We start from the raw sequence: 20330 nt of genomic DNA on the forward strand, positions 1-20330 counted from the left end.
TAAGCAGTTTGTTCAAGCAAGATGACTTGCTAATACAAGGAGGATAAATTAGATTCAGAGCGACTCAAGAACTGAACAATGCTTTGGGAAGTTGATTTTAGTGAACAAAGTCCCCAGCATACATCTGTTCCAAAAACTCTCAGAGCACATGAAACAGAAGACCCAGAAGAGAGATTGAATAAGCGCTCATTGTTCTTGGCTACCACCTAGAATTAAAATCTTTTATGACTTTGTGGAATTCTTCAAGGCCATCTTCTAAACAGCACCAGCAGTCATTGTCCAGGCGTTGAAAATTTATAAATTGAATTCAGGGTTGAGAAGGGCATTGCTGAGTACATCAAAGAGCTTGGAAATCTGTCTCTACCCTGCAGTCTTAGAATTCTCTTGGATTTCCTTTATTGAGCTGTTTGCTGTCATTCTCTAATGTCTTTTTTCTTTTCTTTTCTTTTCCTTTTTTTTTTTTTTTTTTGAGGTGAAGTCTCACTCTGTTGCCCAGGCTGGAGTGCAATGGTGCGATCTTGGCTCACTGCAACCTCTGCCTCCTAGGTTCAAGCAATTCTCCTGCCTCAGCCTCCCAAGTAGCTGGGATTACAGGTGTGCACCACCATGCCCAGCTAGTTTTTGTATTTTTAGGGGAGATGGGGTTTCACCATGGTGGCCAGGCTGGTCTCGAACTCCTGACCTCAGGCGGTCCACCCGCCTTGGCCTCACAAAGTGCTGAACTGGCATGAGCCACCGCACCTGGCTCTAATGTCTTCTTGACTAAGCCAAATGCAGTAAGAAATTATAATGACTAAGAAAGGCCATAGCCATTGAGAACAGCTTATTTCAAGAGTATCAACAGTGAAATCCAACCCCATAGCACGGACTATTTAATGTTCATTTAATTATTAAACAGGGCATCCCTGTGTACCTGCAATGCGCTGGACCCTCCTCTTTTGCACTCTGTGGGCTCAGATCCTCTCTGACCTCCTACCTTTCCAACCACATCTGTGCCTGTATTCACCCAGCCAATACCACCTGCCATGACACTTCTACTTCATTCCTAGTATGTCAGATTCTTTCTTCTAGATCGTAGAACCCTTCTCTCTTGGCCTTGGCATGGCTAGCTCCTTCTCAGCTCAAGATGTTACCTTTTCAAAGAGGCCATCCATGATCAAGTTATATAAATAATTTATCCATGCTCCATTACTTTCTCTCATAGAATTCTGTTTGTTAGGTCTCTAACATGATCACCATCTGTAATTATGTCTGTATTCGTTATTTACTTGTATATTGCCTGTGTTTACTATGAGATTATAAATTCCACAAGTGCTGATGATGTGCTGGTTTTATACACCAATGTATAAAAAATACTGTATACTCAGAATTTCACATAAGGTCTGGCATATGCAGGAGCTCAGTATATTTTTTGAAAATAAATAGGTGAAATATCTGAATGCATCCCCAGAGCTGTCCTGGCAAATTATATCCCTTAATTCTAGACCGGGCTATTCATATAACAGTGATGTATAAAGGCTATTTTTGTGCATTTATTCATGCAATTGGGTACTTACTGTAAGTCAGGTACTGGGAAAACCATCCTGGACAAATTTGATAACTTGAGAGACTCCCTTTCCAGGAACCAATTCCCTAGAAAGCCCTTTGTCATCATTAATTATTTCATACCCAGAAGACCTCAGAGCTGCTATTGAGACTTCTGTGATCCACTTCTGACCTATGGGAGACCATGCAGCCAAGTGTCAAGGGCCCTGTATTCTCTATCCAGCTCTGAACCTTTCTCACTGTGAGAATTGGGTAAGCCATATCACTGCAGTTAGCTTGAATTTCCGTATTTGCAAAACGCAGACAATAGCACTAACTTCATAGGGCCCTTACGGAAATCGAGGAACATGTTCTGCCCCTAATAGCCAATAGCTGTTACGAAGTGTCAAGCATTGTTCCAAGCATTTTATAAATATTGATTCATTTAATCCTTACCACAATCCCATAAGAAAAAGACTATTTTGTTCCTACTCCCTAGGTGAGGAAACAGAAGCTCAGAGAGTCTGAGCAACTTGCCATGGGTTGTACAGGTAGTGGCTGGCGGAATGGGAGCTGAATGAGGGGCGTCTGGCTCCCCTTGTTGATGCTCCCAGGGGGTCCACAGCCTCTGTTCATCTCCACATTCAACTGTGAGCTGCTTGAGGGCAGGTGACACATGTTTTTCATGAACGAAGAAAAATATAAATGAGAAAATGAAGAGAGAATATCATTCAAGATTCTTCTGCTTATAGGAAAAAATAAAACACTCCAAATGTCTTAAGCAAAAAAGAAAAAAAAGTGAATGTATTTGCTCATCTAATTGGAAAAGTCAGAAGCATTTGAGTTCAGGTTCAGTAGGATCCAGGGGCCCAAATTACATCACCAGGACTTGGAACCTGTGGCTGCCCCTGCAGGCAGGCTTTCCTCACTTGCTGGTAGACTCTGCCCATGTGGTGACTGTGGGTAAGGCTGGGTTCATATTCTCTCAATTTAGCCCAGCAGAAAGAGAGGTTTCTTTTCCAAGAGTTCCGACAAAAATCTCAACTTTGTATCTCATTACCTGATTCAGACATAAAAACCAATCTCTGCAGCCAAGGGAGTGGCCAGTCCTGGGTCACATGCCCACACCCCCAGCCTGGGGCAGATTGACCCTCCTAAATCCAGGGACCCAACAAAATGGCACAGTTCTGTTACCAGAAGGTGAGTGCATTCAGGGGGTATAGCCACCCACAAAATATACATTCAAGTCCTAACCCTTAATACCTGTGAATGTGAGATTATTTGTAAATAGTGTCTTAGTGGATGTAATAAAATTAAGATGAAGTCATACTGGAATAGGGCGAGCCCTAAATCTGATGACTAACATTCTTACAAGGAGAGACACAGACACACAGACACACACATGAAGAGGGAGGCAGAAACCAGAGCGATGCAGCTACAAGCCAAGGAACACCAAGGACAGCCAGAAACCACCTGAAGCTGGGAAGAGGCAAGAATGGAGTCTTCCTTAAAGTCTTCAAAGGGGCTGTGGGCTGCCAAGACCTTGATCTTGGACCTCTAGCCTCTAGAACTGTAAGTGAATATATTTCTTATTATTTAAGCCAGTCAGTTTGTGGTACTTTGTTACAGCAACCTTAAACAAACTAATAGAGAATGGATATGGGTTCTGCATGCAAAGCCTCTGTTATCCAACCACAAAGAGGCTGACTTGGCTCAAAACAGAAGAGAGTGCAAGGAGACCCTACCCGTTGTCTTTTCCTGTACTAACAAACGTAATAACAATAACGATAATAATGTCATTTACTGATTACCTAATTGTCATGCAAATGTAAGGTCTGGTTATTCACATAAAATTATATCATTGGATCCTCACACCACCCCTGTTGAGTTATCTATGTTTTCCTCTAAGCACAGAGAGCTATCAAACAGAAATAGGGTCCTCCTTCTTCTATTTAGGTAAGATATCAATCTTTATATGAACCTTCCCTCCAAATCTCAAATCTGTCTCTCTCTCTCACAGACACACACACACACACACACACAAACTGCCATAACACTAACCTGTGCTTGTCCCAAAATAGGTGGCAAATATTTACAATAAATGACAGCCTTTAAAAAATTTTGTTCTAACTTACTAAAAATTATTATCTGTGGTATCGTGATTGTCTCCTTGTGCTCTGTTTTATCAGAACTAACTTTGAGCCATTCCCCTGCCCGATCTGCCAGAACCGCTGTCACTCATCCTGATTTCAGCCATGCGCCTCCTGCCTCTCTTTCCCTCCCCTAAGGCTTTGTGAGCAGGCTCATGGATCCGCCGCTGACACCAGGACTCCTCCGGACACCCTGGAGGCTGGAGAAAGACAGTGTGCTGCACAAAGTCTCACACAGCCTGCCAAGGACAAACTTCCTCTGCGCGACTTGGACCTGGACAATCGTTCTCTGACAAAGGAATCCCCAAGCCTGCGCCTTCGTGGAATTGACTTTTGAGTCCCTTTATTATTGAGACTGACATCTGAAGCACATGTATGTTTTTCTTTCATAAAAGCTCTACCCTAATCCAAGATCAAACAATTTATTTTGAGAATAACTGTACAGAATGGTACATTTTCCAGAACCAAACAGGTTTCCCCTGTCATTTGCCATCGCCTTTGAAGTATTTAATAGCGGAGGTAACTTGGAGAAATGACTGTGTTCCTGAAAACTGCAGTTACTCTCGCTCCTGTTTGCAAGGGACTTATCATTTACTCACTGCTTTTATCAGTCTACTTTTTGCTTTTATCTGCTTTGTTTCCCAAGTGAATTATCATTCATAGTTTTCTACACATCATTTCTAAGAGCCATGGAGGATTTCCTTCTGGGAATGGACCTTAACTGATCTCAATGTCCCTTGCCGTTGATATTTGCATTATTTCCAATTTTTCTCTAATACAGCAATCCTTGATAAATATCCTTGTATCTCTTTGTATATCCATATGTGTCCACATCAAAACTCTAAAAGTTAAATCATTTTAAGGCAAGGGGCATGGGCTTTGTAAACCTTTTTTTACATATTGCTGAATTGCCCTATAAATGAGTTCTATGGATATAGTCCCACCAGTAATTTTTAATTTTGATTTCATTTTTATGTTGATGAGCATGATACACATTTATGAAGAAAACTCATGCAATACTTCAAAGTATGAAGCAAAATGTGAAATGCACCTGATTTTCTCCACTGTACAGGTTGTACAGAAGGACCTAGCAACTCATCTCTTTGTGCATGGGCTGAGTTCTCCAGTCACCATGCCTCCACTGGGAGCTAGTGGAAGGAAACCCACCGAATGGATGCAAAGCACTGTAGCTGACAAATCGTTGAGTGTTTTCTAATTTTTCACAATCATAAATAACAGGGCAAAGAATTCCCTGGCATTCATCCTTCAGCACTGGACATAAATGCCACTTCTTTTTTTTTTTTTTTGAGACAGTCTCACTCTGTCACCCAGGCTGGAGTGCAATGGTGTGATTTCAACTCACTGCAACCTCCGCCTCCCGGGTTCAAGAGATTCCCAAGTAGCTGGAACTACAGGCCCACCATGCCTAGCTAATTTTTGTATTTTTAGTAGAGACAGGGTTTCACTGTGTTGGCCTGGCTGGTCTCTAACTCCCAACCTCAGGTGATATGCCCACCTTGGTCTCTCAAAGTGCTGGGATTACAGGCATGAGCCACCATGCCTGGCCCATAAATGCCACTTTATGAGCATGCTTTCCTTGACTCCCTAACCTATATTTCAATCTTTTCTTTGATTCATTAACTTGAGTAAGAGGTTCTGAGCCCTGTGCCTGGAAACTTGTACCCACAGAGTATCGTGTACTTAGCACATCTTGACAAACTAGGTTTGGATGCACTTGTTGATATGTGGCAAACTTTTCAAAACATGCAACATGCTGCGAGATATGTTATCAGTGACAAGTTAATATCAAAACGAATCAATATTCTATGGACACAATGGCCTGTATGTTCAATTGAAATGGATAAACATTTGTTGTCACCACAGTGCATCAGATCTGCTAGGCAAGTGTTGGAAATGGTGATGGTTAATATTATGTGTCAACTCGACTGGGCCACTGGGTGCCCAGACGGTTGATCAAACGTTATTCTGAATGTGTCTGTGCAGGTGTTTCTGGATGACACTACCATTTGAATTGGAAGAGCTGGGTCAGCAGGTTGAAGGGAATCACCCCGCATTCCTGAGGAAACTTGATGGCCTCCCTGAGGCAGGTGCTGTGCACGACAATGCTGAGTCTCCTTAGGACCCATCTCACAGCTCCTGTTTGCTTCTAGACCTGTAAGCAGATGCAAGTCCTAGCAGCCCTACAAGTGAGGGACACAGTGTGACCCCTGAGGAGGTGCACTGCACTCCAAAAGAAAGACTTGAGTTTTCTAATGACAAGGACAGAAATCCAGAACATGTGTGGGAATGCACAGTAAGGGATGGGATAATAGTGGAAGAAACTTAAAGTTGGCTTGGGCTGAATTTATTGGTGTGGACTCACTGAGAGATTCTGCAATGAATGCTGTAGCTCAGGGAGTTAGAAAGGGCTCTAGCAGTTTGGCTGTTTGGTTGGTTGGTTGGTTGGCTGGAACATAGACCAAAGGGTGGGCCACAGTAACTGAGTTGGAAATGTCAAAACGGTTTTGATTTAAAGTAGAAAAAGGGATTCAAAGCTTAGGGAGATGGAATGTTAAGGTGAATTCACCATTTAAAACCAACTCACTCACACTGGAAGGGTCCAAAGACCCTTTCACCACAACTTTGAGAAACAAACTTACGTGAGGAGCCTCAGCATCCTTGGAAAACCATCCCACAGCTGCTTTTCTACATAGGGCAGGTCTTACAGTGGAACTTCCGTTACTGAATTGGGAAACCTAAATGCAATGGGTGTTATTGGATCCTGTGGTGGCAGGGGCAGCATCAACCACCTGAGGCCAGGTGAACGTGGTCACTGTCTGGCACAGCAGAGTCAAAGCACCCGTCAGAGCAGCCTGACTCACACTGACCCAAGAGTCTAATTGATCACGCTGTTCCTAGAAGTGAAATAGACAGGAAGCCCACTAAATTCTTACTTGATGTGTATAAGCAAATTCTAGGTTGAGAGAACAAAAGTCTAACTGGAATCATAAAATCAGAGAGTCATGGCTCTTCAGTTCACTCAAGGGGAGACCAGTGTTGTGGGGTACATTCTCTCCCTTCTAAGGCAGAGAATACATTGATGCATCTGGCCCCACGCCTGCAAGTGAAAAGGAGACACAGTGCCTGGTGGGCCTCTGTGGAGTTTGGAGGCAGTATATTTCTCATTTGGGTGCATTAGTCTAACTCATTTACTGGGTGAACCAAAAAGCCGCTAATTTGAAGGGCACAGAACAAGAGAAGGCTCTGCAGCAGGTCCTGGCTGCTGTGCAACCTGCTCTGCCACTTGGACCATACGATCCAGCAGATTCAATAGTGTTTGGCGTCTCCATGGCAGATGGACAAGGAATGCTGTCTGGAGTCTTTAGCAGGCCCATTAGGTGAATCACAGCACAGGCCCCCAGGATTTTGAAGCAAGCCCTGCCATCCACTGTGGTGAACTACACTTGTTTTGAGAAATAGCCCTTGGCCTGCCATCAAGCCTTAGTAGAGACTGAACCATGAGCCAGCAAGTTACCCTGGGGCCTGAGTTGACCATAAGGAATTGAGTGTTAGCTGGCCTACCAAGCTATAAATGGAGGCATGCACAGCAGCACTCCATTATCCAATGGAAGTGGTGTATACATGATGGGGTCTGAGCAGGTCGTGAAGGCACAAGTAATTTACATGAAGTGTCCCAAATGCCATGGTCCCCAGTTCTGCTGCACTGCCTTTTTTTTTTTTTTTGATAATCAAAATATACTTTTAATTGTAAAAGATGACTCATTCACTAATGTTCTAAAAATGTAAATTTGTATATACCAATTTCATACAGAATATCTTATGGTATGTTGTAATATATAAATTAACAACAAGAAAAAATGAGTTCACTTTTCTTTAACAGTGTTGCTTGGTAATACATTAATTACATAATAAGTCTATGAAGTAAAAGTTTAACCTACATCTACCGGTTGCTTTAATTCTTCACTTAAAGAGCAGACCAAAATCAAAACCTTGGAACTTCTACTTTTCAACCCTGAATCAAAGAATAGCTGGCCGGGCGCGGTGGCTCAAGCCTGTAATCCCAGCACTTTGGGAGGCCAAGACGGGCGGATCACGAGGTCAGGAGATCGAGACCATCCTGGCTAACACGGTGAAACCCCGTCTCTACTAAAAAAATACAAAAACTAGCCGGGCGAGGTGGCGGGCGCCTGTAGTCCCAGCTACTCGGGAGGCTGAGGCAGGAGAATGGCGTAAGCCCGGGAGGCGGAGCTTGCAGTGAGCTGAGATCCGGCCACTGCACTCCAGCCTGGGTAACAGAGCCAGACTCCATCTCAAAAAAAAAAAAAAAAAAAAAGAATAGCTATAACCCTAAAACAGCACTGATACAGTAAATATTATTCTTATGAGTGTTAATGGACGATACTGATATATCTCATATTGTACTCAATTTGAAGAGTTGCCACTGAAATCAATTAAAAATGTTTATTCTGAAAGATGCTACTACAAAGTTTACAGACTCAAATGCTTATTCAAACTAAGTTTACAGAAAACTTAGAAAACAGGTTGAACTGAAACCTGTAGATCATTTTATAATATTCATGAGCAACATTTTTTTTTTAAAGACAAAGGCTATTGTTTTAATATAATTTAAGAGCTTTAACATGATCCCCCTTTAGTGCTTTTAATTGTCACATGGCTGTAAACCAAAGATGCCCCCAAATTTTAAATGATCACTGATACTACTTGAGCAGAAATTCTCAGGTGTCAGTACTTTTAATGTTGCGTACATCAAATTACAGTACAAAGACGACTATAAACAAGATGCAGCCCTCAGTTTCCATGAACAGCACACTATTACAGTAAACCGAGTTTATATTCCACCATCAAGTGTGGCTCTCCCATGACTTCACTTTGTGATGAATCATTAAGAATATCCTCAAATCCAGTAGTCTCATCATTACCCCTCAAAATATCCAATGAAAGATTTGAGCTTGAAAGAAATGGAAGACGCTGAACCTGCTGCACTGCCTTGAATTCCATCTGTAATTTTAGTGGAGCGAATAGACCCTGAATGTTTCTCAGTGTGGAAAAATTCATTTTATCTTGGTTGAGCTGGAACTAATTTTTTTCTGATAATTCAAGAGGATGACTAGGCAAAAGTTCATTTTTCACACAAGAAAAACCTTTCCGAAGAAGATCATGACTTTCAAAAGGTCCACTTGCTGAAAGTTCAGTAACTGGAATACTGTCCTTTAGCTCAGATCCAAGTCCCCTGGCATTCATCTTCAGCAGCTCTGCGAACACCCTCTCTGCCCAGTTACCGTCAGTCGACCCCGCTGCTCCTGCACTGCCTTTTCTTTCCCAGTTTGGACCTATGACCTCATGGGGAGTCCACTACCATCAGTTGACATAGAAAGAAAAGGCTTGGGACAGGTTTACCGATGGTTCTGCATGACGTGCAGGCACCACTGACTGTGGACAGCTGCAGCACCGCAGCTCCTTCCTGGGGCATCCTGAAAGACAGTGGTGGACGGAAATCCTTCCAGTGGGCAGAATTTTAAGCAATGCATCTGGTTGTTTATTTTGCCAGGAAAAAGTAACAGCCAGATGTGCGATTATATACAATTCGTGGGCTGCTTCCATTAGTTTGGCTGGATAATCGAGGACTTAAAAAGATCGTGGTTGGAAAACTGGTGACAAGGAAATCTGGGAAACAGATATGCGGATATACCTCTTTGAGTGGGCATAAAACAGGAAGATATGTTAGTTCCATGTGAATACTCATCAAAGGGGGACCCCAGCAGAAGAGGGTTTTAATAATCAAGGGCATAGGGTGATGCAGTCTGTGAGTACCAGTCAGCCTCTCTTCCCAGGCAACCCTATCATCACCCAATAGGCTCATGTATGAAGTGACCATGGTGTCAGGGATGGAGGCTATGCACGGACTCAGCAACAAGGACTTCCACTCACCAAGGCCAATCTGATTACGGCCTCTGCGGGAGCCCAATCTGCCAGCAGTAGAGACCAACACTGAGTCCTCAATATGGCACCATTCCTTGAGGTATCAGCCTACCACCTTGCAGCAGGTTAATTACATTGGACCATTTCCACCATGGAAGGGACAGTGCTTCATTCTTAATAGAATACATACTTACTCTGGAGATGAATATATCTTTTCTGCATCCAATGCTGCTGCCAAAATGACCATCCATGGACTTACAGAATGCCTTATCCATCATAATGGCATCCTATAGAGTATTTCTTCTGATCAAGGAACTCACTTCACAAGAAAGTGTGGTAGTGGGTGCATGTTCATGGAATTCACTGATCTTCTCACGTTCCGCACCATCCTCTAGGAGCTGCATTGATAGATCAGTGAAATGGCCTGTTGAAAACTCAATAACAGTGTCAGCTAGGTGGCAGTACCAGGCAGGGCTGGGGCAAGGCTTTCTAAAAGACTGTATAAATCTCTGAATCAGCAGCCAGTATATAGTACTGTTCCTCCCATAACCAGGATTCATGGGTCCAGGAGTCGAAGGGTAGAAATGAGAGTGTCACCATTCACTATAACCTTTAGTATTCCACTAGCAACATTTTTGCTTTCTGTTCCTGCAACCTCTTTTCTGCTGGCCTAGAGGTCTTAGTTCCAAAGGGAGAAGTTCTTCCGTGAGGAGACAAAGAAATGATTATTTTGAACTGGAAGTTAAGACGCCCACCCAGCCATTTAGGGCTCCTCATGACCCCAAATCAATCAACAGGCAAAGAAGAGGGTTTTTGTACTGCCCGGGGTGAGTGATCATGACTTCCAAGGGGAAACTGAACTGCTACTCCACTATGGATGTATGGAACGTAGGAGATTCCTTAGCATGTCTCTTAGTATCACCATGTCCTGTGATTAACGCCCATGAAGAGTGACCCAATCCAGGGAGGACTACAAATAGCTCAGGACCTTCAGAAATGAAAGTTTGGGCCACCCCAACAGGTAAAGAACCACAGCCAACTGAGGTGTTTGCTGAAGGCAAGAGGAATACAGAATGAGTACTGGAAAAAGCTCATTATGAACACTGGCTACAGCCATGTGACCAGTTACAGAAATGAAGACTGTCATTGTCATGAGTATTTCTTCCTTATTTTGTTACAGGTATGTCTGTGTGTGTGTGTGCATTAAGCAAAAATTGTTTTCTTTCCTCTTATCTTCTTATTACGTATTATAAGATGTGTTGACTTTATAACATAGTATTTAATATTGTTAACTACATCATAATTTATATGTCATAAAATAGCAAGGAGAAGAGTTAACATCACTCAAGGACTTTATTTCCTCTTCTATGGAAGGGGTTAGTGCATTTCTGGTTGTACATATGATAGTTGTATAACATTCGGTGGAATTTTGACCTTTTCATTTTGTTTATTTGGAGAAGAAGCATGATTTAAGAAGATGTGCGTGGGTGCCAAGTTGACAAGGGGTGGACTTGTGATTGTTAATTCTCTGTGAACTTGACTGGGCCATGGAATGCCTATGTATCTGGTTAAGCCTTATTTCTGGGTGTGTTGGTGAGGGTGTTTCTGGAAGAGATTAGCATTCGAGTTAGTGGACTGAGTAGAACAGATGGCCCTTCCCAGTGTGGGTGGGCATTATCCAGTCACTGAAGGCTTGTATAGAATAAATGGTGAGCATTAACTAAATCATGTATCATGACTGTGTAAGATGTTAACATTAGGTGAAGCTTGGTGAAGGGTATACAGCAATTCTCTGTACTATTTTTGCAACTTTTTGTAAGTCCAAAATTTACACAAATGTAAATTCTAAATCACACCACATGGTGCCATAAAAGATAAGTGTGTGTATATATCCTATACCCACACTTATTTTTTATGTTTGGCACAAACATTTCTAGCAATGTTTAACAGAAAAATACTCATTCATATTTGCTTTATTTAAAAATAAAACTTGTGGTTGTCATTTACTTTTCTAGTTCAGGGAGTAAGTGGGTTACCACCTCTCTCTCAGTCACTGAATGACATTAATTTTGCCTTTGGAGTATTTATTATGGCAGTGTGTTTCCTAGAACAAGTTAAAAATTTTGGAATCCCTTTTATTCACCATGTAAATGGCAACACGGTCATCTTAGAATTCCACAATGTGTCAAGCTTCAGTAGTCAACATGGTCAGTGACCCAGATCTTAGACCACATCCCCTTGAGAGGAAGATATTCTTCTGAGCCTAAAATGTTGAAGACGTTTCTCTTTTGCCGCTGACGTCTTCATATAGCTTGTTTGCTTCATCCCCTGCTATGCTAAACTCTAAGGCACAATCCCAATTATTTTGCTATATGTGAATTTCAATGTGTTAGTTTCCCTAGTTTAAAAAATAAGCTCCTCATCTACTGGAACTTGGTTTGACTGCATATTTTTCTTTCCAATGTGTTTACTGCGGAAAAATTTGAGCCATACATTTTAGCTATTTGTAGGACTCTGCTTAAGGTTATGGTGAAATTGGACAATTTCCCAAGATTCAAGTTGTGGGTTTTGGGGACGGTGCTGTAAGAGTGGTCCGGAGAATCCTGCCTTGGAAACTAGATCATCACTCAAGGGGGAGGGGACAATGGCCCTACAGATTGGTGTGGTCAGTATATGGACAACAGAAAGTGGCAAGCCGACCCTCATATCTGGAGTATGATTGCTTATTTAGAATCAAACAATGAAAACAAACAAAATCAAAGAGATGACATGAGTAGATCCATTGATGACCCGCCTCTTTAAAAATGACACAAAGTTCCGGCTCCCTTACCCCAGTCAGAACAGCCAGTTTCCCTCCTGCACATTCCCCACTCTTGAAGCAGGTAATGGCCTGACTGCACAGTGATTTCCCTTGAGCAACGGCGGTACCTGGGGAGCTTGCGGTGTGACTGCCTCAGCGCCTCCTGTCTCCCTCTAGTGACAGCCTCAGGGAGGACAACCACACGAACGTAAATTCTAAATCACACCACAGGGTGCCCTTATCTAAAGTTCTCCAATGTCTCCTCATCACTTAGAATAAACCCTAGTTATTTATCAGACTCTGTGAGGCCACTCACTACTGCACCCTGTGTACATCTCTGAGCACGTCTGTGTCTTTCCTCTTCCCAATACTTCCGCCTTCCTTCTGACTTCAAATAACGCCAAACTAGAGTTCCCTTTAAGATCTTTGTACTTGCTTTTTACTCTCTGGTATTCTCTTTTCCCTAGACTCTAAGTCTACCTTCTGATCATCATTCAGGTTTCATCTTAAACACCACCTCTTCATCAGAGTCTTCCCTAACTACTCAGTCTACAGAAACCCTCTTTCTTCATTGCACAGCAGCCATATTTGATTGTATGTATGTATGTATGTATGTATGTATATATGTATGTATTTATTTATTTATTTTGAGACAGAATCTTGCTCTGTCGCCCAGGCTGGAGTGCAGTGGCGCGATCTCCGCTCACTGCAAGCTCTGCCTCCCGGGTTCACATCATTCTCCTGCCTCAGCCTCCCCAGTAGCTGGGACTACAGGTGCGCACTACCACGCCCGGCTAATTTTTTTGTATTTTTAGTAGAGATGGGGTTTCACTGTATTAGCCAGGATGGTCTCGATCTCCTGACCTCGTGATCTGCCCGCCTCGGCCTCCCAAAGTGCTGGGATTACAGGGATGAGCCATCGCGCCCATGCACAGTCATATTTTATTAGTTCTTCAAGGAATTCATCATTACCCGACATTTTCTTGTTTAACTTTGTGTTTACTTCTTTTGCAACCTAAATGGAAGCTCCATGAAAGAACATTGCTTTCTTTGTTCAGCTTTATATTGGTAGAGTTTAAACTAGTGACTGACAGAGGGTTATGGGGCTTAATATGTATTTAGTAATGAATTGATTGCGCCACTTTCCTAACCAGCATCATGGCAGATAGAAACAATCATTGGTGGTAGTCTTCCCTCTGTCTCTATTGCATTTAAAGGACTACTGCCTGGAGATCTTGAACTCACCCCTCATTCAAAAGTAAATTCCAGGCCGGGCACAGTGGCTCAACGCCTGTAATCCCAGCACTTTGGGAGGTTGAGGTGGGTGGATTACTTGAGCTCAGGAATTTGAGACCAGCCTGACCAACATGGTGAAACCCTGTCTCTACTAAAAATACAAAATTAGCCGAGGGTGGTAGTGCACGCCTGAAATCCCATCATCTTGGGAGGCTTAGGCCGGAGAATCGCTTGAATCTGGGAGGCAGAGGTTGCAGTGAGCCAAGATCGCATCATTGCACTCTAGTCTGGACAGTAAGAGGGAAACTCTGTTTAAAAAAAAAAATAAAGGCGGGGAGGATATTTAAAGAAGGATATTCTTATAATATTGCAATGAGGAAAAAAATCTCGATGGGAATTTTCCAAAGTCAAGCATAAGACCTGGAAGTCAATGGAGAAAGAATTGACAATTATGGCAATAAAATCATTGTTTGTGTAACACAGTAAGCCAAGTTAAGAGATAAATAAAACATCTGGTGGCAATATTTGCAAAATAAATGAATAAAGATTAATAGCCTTAATTTTTTTTAAAAAGTATATCTCAATAGGAAAATGAAAACAATCCTATGGAAAATGAACATTAGATATAAACCAACAATTCACACAGTACAAATCACCACTGAGAATATGGAAAGACATTCAACCTCGCTTATAATCAAGAAAATGAAAATCAACATAAAATACTGGTTCCTGTTGGATTAACAACAGAAAAGGTTCGTGTCTGTCAGGGAGGTAGAGGAATGGCCGTGGTAATCACTGGGGAAGAGTATGGATGGGTCCTGTCCTTTTGGAAGACAATTTGTCAGTGTCCACCAAAATGTATAATGCACATATACAATAATTTCACAGTTATGTGTTTTGTAATAACTGACATTTCTTTGACTACAAGTGAGATTAACTATTTTCATTCATCTGTATATTTTTCTATTCTGAACTTGCCTGCTTATGGCCTTTGCCTGCTTTCCTACCATTAGATCATTAGCTGAGTAAGAGGTAGGGAGGAAAGGAAGCACAAAAGGTCCCTAAAATTTACTTCCTCATACATGAACTGTGGAACTCCATCTTTCACTTTCAATAGCGGAGCCAGTGGAGGCAATAATATAATTAAAATCATTTCTTAGTAGTGGCTGTCAGGCCTCTGAACCCAAGCTAAGCCATCATATCCCCTGTGACCTCACGTATACATACTGATGGCCTGAAGTAACTGAAGAATGACAAAAGAAGTGAAAATAGCCTGTTCCTGCCTTAACTGATGACATTATCTTGTGAAATTCCTTCTCCTGGGTCATCCTGGCTCAAAAGTTCCCCCGCTGAGCACCTTCTGACCCCCTGCCCCTGCCCGCCAGAGAACAATCCCCTTTGACTGCAATTTTCCCTTACCTACCCAAATCCTATAAAATGGCCCCACCCCTATCTCTCTTCCCTGAATCTCTTTTCGGACTCAGCCTGCCTGCACCCAGGTGAAATAAAGAGCCTTGTTGCTCACACAAAGCCTGTTTGGTGGTCTCTTCACAGGGACACGAGTGAAAGTGGCCCCACCCCCAGAAACTTGCAATCCCTCATAACCTGCTAAAAAGATGAAATAATTGCATTTAAATAAGATCCAACTTATCATGCATTCTTTAATTCAAGTAGCAAACATTTATTGACTATACCTACATTTGCCAAGGACTGTTTCCGTTATCCTTCCGCAACCCTTTTTTTTTTGCCCACTCTTACTTATAAAATATATACAACCTCTTTTTTTTTTTTTTTTTTTTCTTTTTTTGAGACGGAGTCTTGCCCTGTAGCCCAGGCTGGAGGGCAATGGCACAATCTCAGCTCACTGCAACCTCCGCCTCCCGGGTTCAAGCAATTCTTCTGCCTCAGCCTCCCATGTTGCTGGGATTACAGGCACACACCACCACACCTGGCTAATTTTTTCTTTTCTGTCTTTAGTGGAGACGGGGTTTCACCATGTTGGCCAGGCTGGTCTCGAACTCCTGACCTCGTGATCCACCTGCCTCATCCTCCCAAATTACTGGGATTACAAGCGTGAGCCACAACACCTGGGCTGTACAACCTCTTAAGAAGCAGTGGCATGGCAGAGGAAACAAAGCCAGCCATCAGAGTCCACAAAAAAGGTGCTCAAGATTTCTTTCTGAGCAAGAAGGGAAATTGTGTTATTAAAATTTAAAAAGCAGAATCTTGAAAACTTGAAACTTCTCCATATATTTTTTAAAAAGTTAACAAAATGCTACGTGCATTTATAGCTTTTTTGCCCATCTTTGCTAAAATGTATGTGTATATATATATGTGTATTTATATATTACATGTGTGTGTATATACATATACACACACACATAGGCATTCATATGTGCATATTTATATGAATGAATTTAGACAAGAAATGTCCTGGAAGAAGGCATTTGAAACATTGTCTCAAAAGGTGAAATTTCATACTATTTTTATTGCTTTTTGTCATTAAAAAAAATTTTTTTTTGCTACTAATGTATACTACCCCTAATAAACTCAGAAAAGAAAAAATTCCTTGTGTAGTAGTTAAAAGTAGGTTCTGTAACCAACGGGTCCCAGTTTCTTTTTGGTTTCCTTTCTGTTACTTTCTAATCTCATGAATTTGACAATTACTTTTAAAAAGTTACTTAAACTATGCTAAGCTTTAGTTTCTTCACCTGAACCTAGCGATAATAACTAATAACTACTCTTACAGGTTCTTAGTTTGGATTAAATAAGATCAAGGGAGAAAAGTCCTTACGATATAGCTTCACACATAGTAAATACTCTCAGGGTTAGTTCATTTCTTTCCTCCTCTCTTCTTATGTGGAGAAATGGTTAATGTCAATTAAACATTAGGGAATCTATAGGAGCAATAACTGTACACTCGGGGGTTTCTGGGATAGTCCCAGTTTCAAATATTGTATCCTGTTGCCAGACCACATGTACTGATTTTAATTTAGGATTACTGATTTTCCTTTGGTCATCTTATAATATCGAACATCTTTGAGCACGTGCTGTGTGCTATCCAATCTTCTGTAAAAGTAGCTCTGAGAGTCTGATCAGTTGTCTGCAACATCCAGCCTCACTCATAGACAAAGTCTCTCTTTTTTTTTTAAACGGAGTCTCGCTCTGTCGCCCAGGCTGGAGTGCAGTGGCTGGATCTCGGCTCACTGCAAGCTCCACGCCTGCCGGGTTCACGCCATTCTCCTGCCTCAGCCTCCGGAGTTGCTGGGACTACAGGCACCCACCACCACACTCGGCTAATTTTTTGTATTTTTAGTAGACACGGGGTTTCACTGTGTTAGCCAGAATGGTCTGATCTCCTGACCTCGTGATCTGCCCGCCTCGGCCTCCCGAAGTGCTGGGATTACAGGCATGAGCCACCGCGCCGGGCGACAAGGTCTCTTTTATACAGTTAACTGAGATGTTACCTGCCTTCCTTAGCAGATAGGCAACCTCAGCTCATTGGAATGCTAAAAGTGCTTCCCAATGAATATGTATGTGTCATAGGATATTAAAGAATAAATGATAAAAATAAGGAGAAATTCTAAATAAATTTATAAAGTGAATATAACATTGGTATAAGTTGACAAAATTGTATCAAAAAAGAAAACTACATACAGACCATTCACACTACTGAATATTTACCCAAAACTCTTTAAAAAAATATTAGCAAGCATAACCCAATAGCACATTAAAGAAATAAGCAATCCGAACCTTAAAATAAAAATATTTAAAAAACTAAAATAAACATTGTAACCATGGATACATTTTTGGGGGAATGCAAAGGTGGTTCAATATTGGAGGCTGTATTTGTATAAGCCATCATATTAATAAACCAAAAGAGAAAAATTACATGTTTACTTTTGCAGACATGCTCAACTTAATTTATAATTAAAGAAATCTACTTCAGAAAAAGATACCATTTCTCGCTCATTAAGTAGCAAAATCCAAGCTTTCTTATTAATTTGGCAAAAATTCTGTAGGTGTGACTTTAGGCGAGTAGCACTTTCATATATTGCTGCTAGAAATGCAAAGTTGTAAAGCTCTTACAGAAGAGAATTTGTCAATATCAATATATATAAATATAGATAGATAGGTAGATATGTGCATTTAAACTTTGATTCAATCTGGTTTCTAGGAATATATTTTACAAATACCCTAGCTAAAAGGAAGGAAGGAAGAAAGGAAGGAAGGAAGGAAGGAAGGAAGGAAGGAAGGAAGGAAGGAAGGAAGGGACGGAGGGAGGGAAAAGAATAGTATCAAGGCTATTTATTGCAGGATTACTTATAAAGGAAGGAAGGAAGGGAGGGAAGGAGGTAGGGAGGGAGGTAGGAAGGGAAAGGAATAGCATCAAGGCTGTTTATTGCAGCATTACTTATAATAGCAAAAACATGGAAATGACCTAAGTGTCCATCAGTAGAAGACTGGTCAAATAAATCCTGGCACATTCACCCAATGTAATAACATACAGATTATATAAAAAAGGAACGGCTCTATTAATACACACTATAGAGTAACACATAGGATCGATTATGTTAAAAAAGCAAGGTAAGAAAAGTGTGAATACTGTATTTTCTTAAATAAAGGGAGTATGATATATGCATATACTTGCTTATATTAATAAAAAGTAAATAATTAAAGAATAAGTCCTAAAATAAAAAGAAAATAGTCACCCATTTGGAGACTGTTTTTTAAGATTCGGCTTTGTTTTTTGATTGTCTTGGGAACTATGCCAAAAATTTACATATCTTTAAAACAAATTTAAAAATCAATTACTACTAATAAAAAGTAAAATGAAACAGATGAATTTCACTGTATATATAGTTTGTGTCAAATCCACAAAGAGAAAAATAATTCTGAATGACTGTAAATCACAATAATTTGACTGTTTATCCCTGATGGGTGGGACACACCCTAAGGACAAAAACAACTGCTCCTCAAATATGTAAACTTTCAAAAATCTTCCTATTGTTTATGGCAAAGTTGATGTTGTCATTCTGAGACTATTGTGTGTGTATTGTGAAATAATGCAATTAAATAATTATGCAAAATATAAATTTTATTATTCCTGTAAAGAAAGGACTGTGGGCAAATGACCCATTTTCTTCAATAAACAAATTGTAGCAAAGGGAGATAGAGAGAAAGAAGAAATGACCTGTAGATTACAATAAATTTAAAATACCTATTAAGCAATCACAATATATGGATCTTATTTGAATTATCATTCAAACAAATAAAATGTTTTTACAAGAGTGACATTTATGAAACCATCAAAAAATTGAGTAACACTGCAAACCTGATATTGAGAATTGACTGCTATTTTATGTAAAGTAATAAAATAGGGGTTATGTTTTTACAAGAATTCTTGTCTTTCTTACATACATATTAAAGTATTTATGGGTGAAATGATAGGATAATGCAAATTAGCTTTCTAATAATAAGAGAAAGGGAAGTGAGTAGAAGTATGGATGGAAGAGACTGCCCATTAGTTGACTGATAATCATTGAAACTGAATGATGGATACATGTGGGTTTATTTTGCTATTAATTCTATTTTGTGTATGTCTGAAATTGCTCAAAATAAAATAAAAAATGTCAACTGTTTGATCAACAAAAAGATTGCTAACAAAAATAAACAAAAAAATGCTAACATTTGCTAGATTTATAAGTAAAACAAAAACTTCAAAATGAAGCTAAAATCCTAGGAAAGAGCTAGGTTTCATGAATCTGTAACTTTTATGCATTGAATATTAGTTTTTTAGACCCAAATACAACTTCTGAATAGTGTTTTCTATGCATAAAAAAGCAATCTCAGAGACACTAAAATTACAACTTTAACAATAAAGAGGCTTGACTCTGAAGAGAGACAGGCTGGATTCAAATTCTTTCTCCCCACAAACTTGAAACATAAGGTGTTTGGAACTGTGGCTGCTACAAAGACAACACTCAAAATTCCAGCCATCCTGATGATGACCAGCCTGGACAGCGGAAAGGGAATGAACCTGGTTTCAAATCTTGACCCTTCTGTTTATAAACTGGGGGCAAGTTATGAGGTTTGTCTTAACAACCATATATGGAAGTGCCCTCTGTGTGCTGGGCCTCCCGCAAATCGGTCTCTGCTGTTGAGGAGGTGACAATCTTGATGGGATTTAGGACATACTACCCTAAAATATGGCACCTTGGCATTTGAGAAAACAGCAGAAGCAGGAAGGTCTCTCTGGCCTTCCCCTGCCCGTGTCTTCTGTTACAGATTATAAAAGAATTCTCTGACTTCCGCCAAAGCAGATTACAGGACCCTCATCTCAGAGGTACCCTCTGTATACCCAGAGGAAAGAAATGTCCTTATTGCTAAGACACAGGGGCACAGAGAAGGGTTTCCATAAACAAGCCTTGTGAAGTTTCCCCTGGTTTATTACCATTAGATTACACCCCTGTTGTCCAATCACACTTCTCTACTACTATCCACTTCTCAAACTTAGCATAAAAACATACAGATTTCCTGTTCTTTGGGTCTTTATTTCTGAAGGCTCCCATGTCATGTCAAACTTACATTAAATAAATGTGTATGATTTTCTCTTGCTAATCTGTCTTTTGTTATAAGGACCCCAGCCATGAACCCTG

General features: G+C 40.8%; 1 pseudogene across 1 annotated transcript; it reads right to left on the reverse strand.

Moving 5' to 3' along the window:
• Positions 1-8141: 8141 nt before the first annotated feature.
• On the reverse strand, positions 8142-9025 carry LOC117085187 (annotated as a pseudogene). Its single transcript, XR_004437851.1, has one exon. The product of XR_004437851.1 is annotated as a proteasome maturation protein-like (transcript).
• Positions 9026-20330: the final 11305 nt, after the last annotated feature.

Source organism: Trachypithecus francoisi, unplaced genomic scaffold, assembly GCF_009764315.1.
Source record: "Trachypithecus francoisi isolate TF-2019V2 unplaced genomic scaffold, Tfra_2.0 Lachesis_group1, whole genome shotgun sequence".
Lineage (NCBI taxonomy): Eukaryota > Metazoa > Chordata > Mammalia > Primates > Cercopithecidae > Trachypithecus > Trachypithecus francoisi.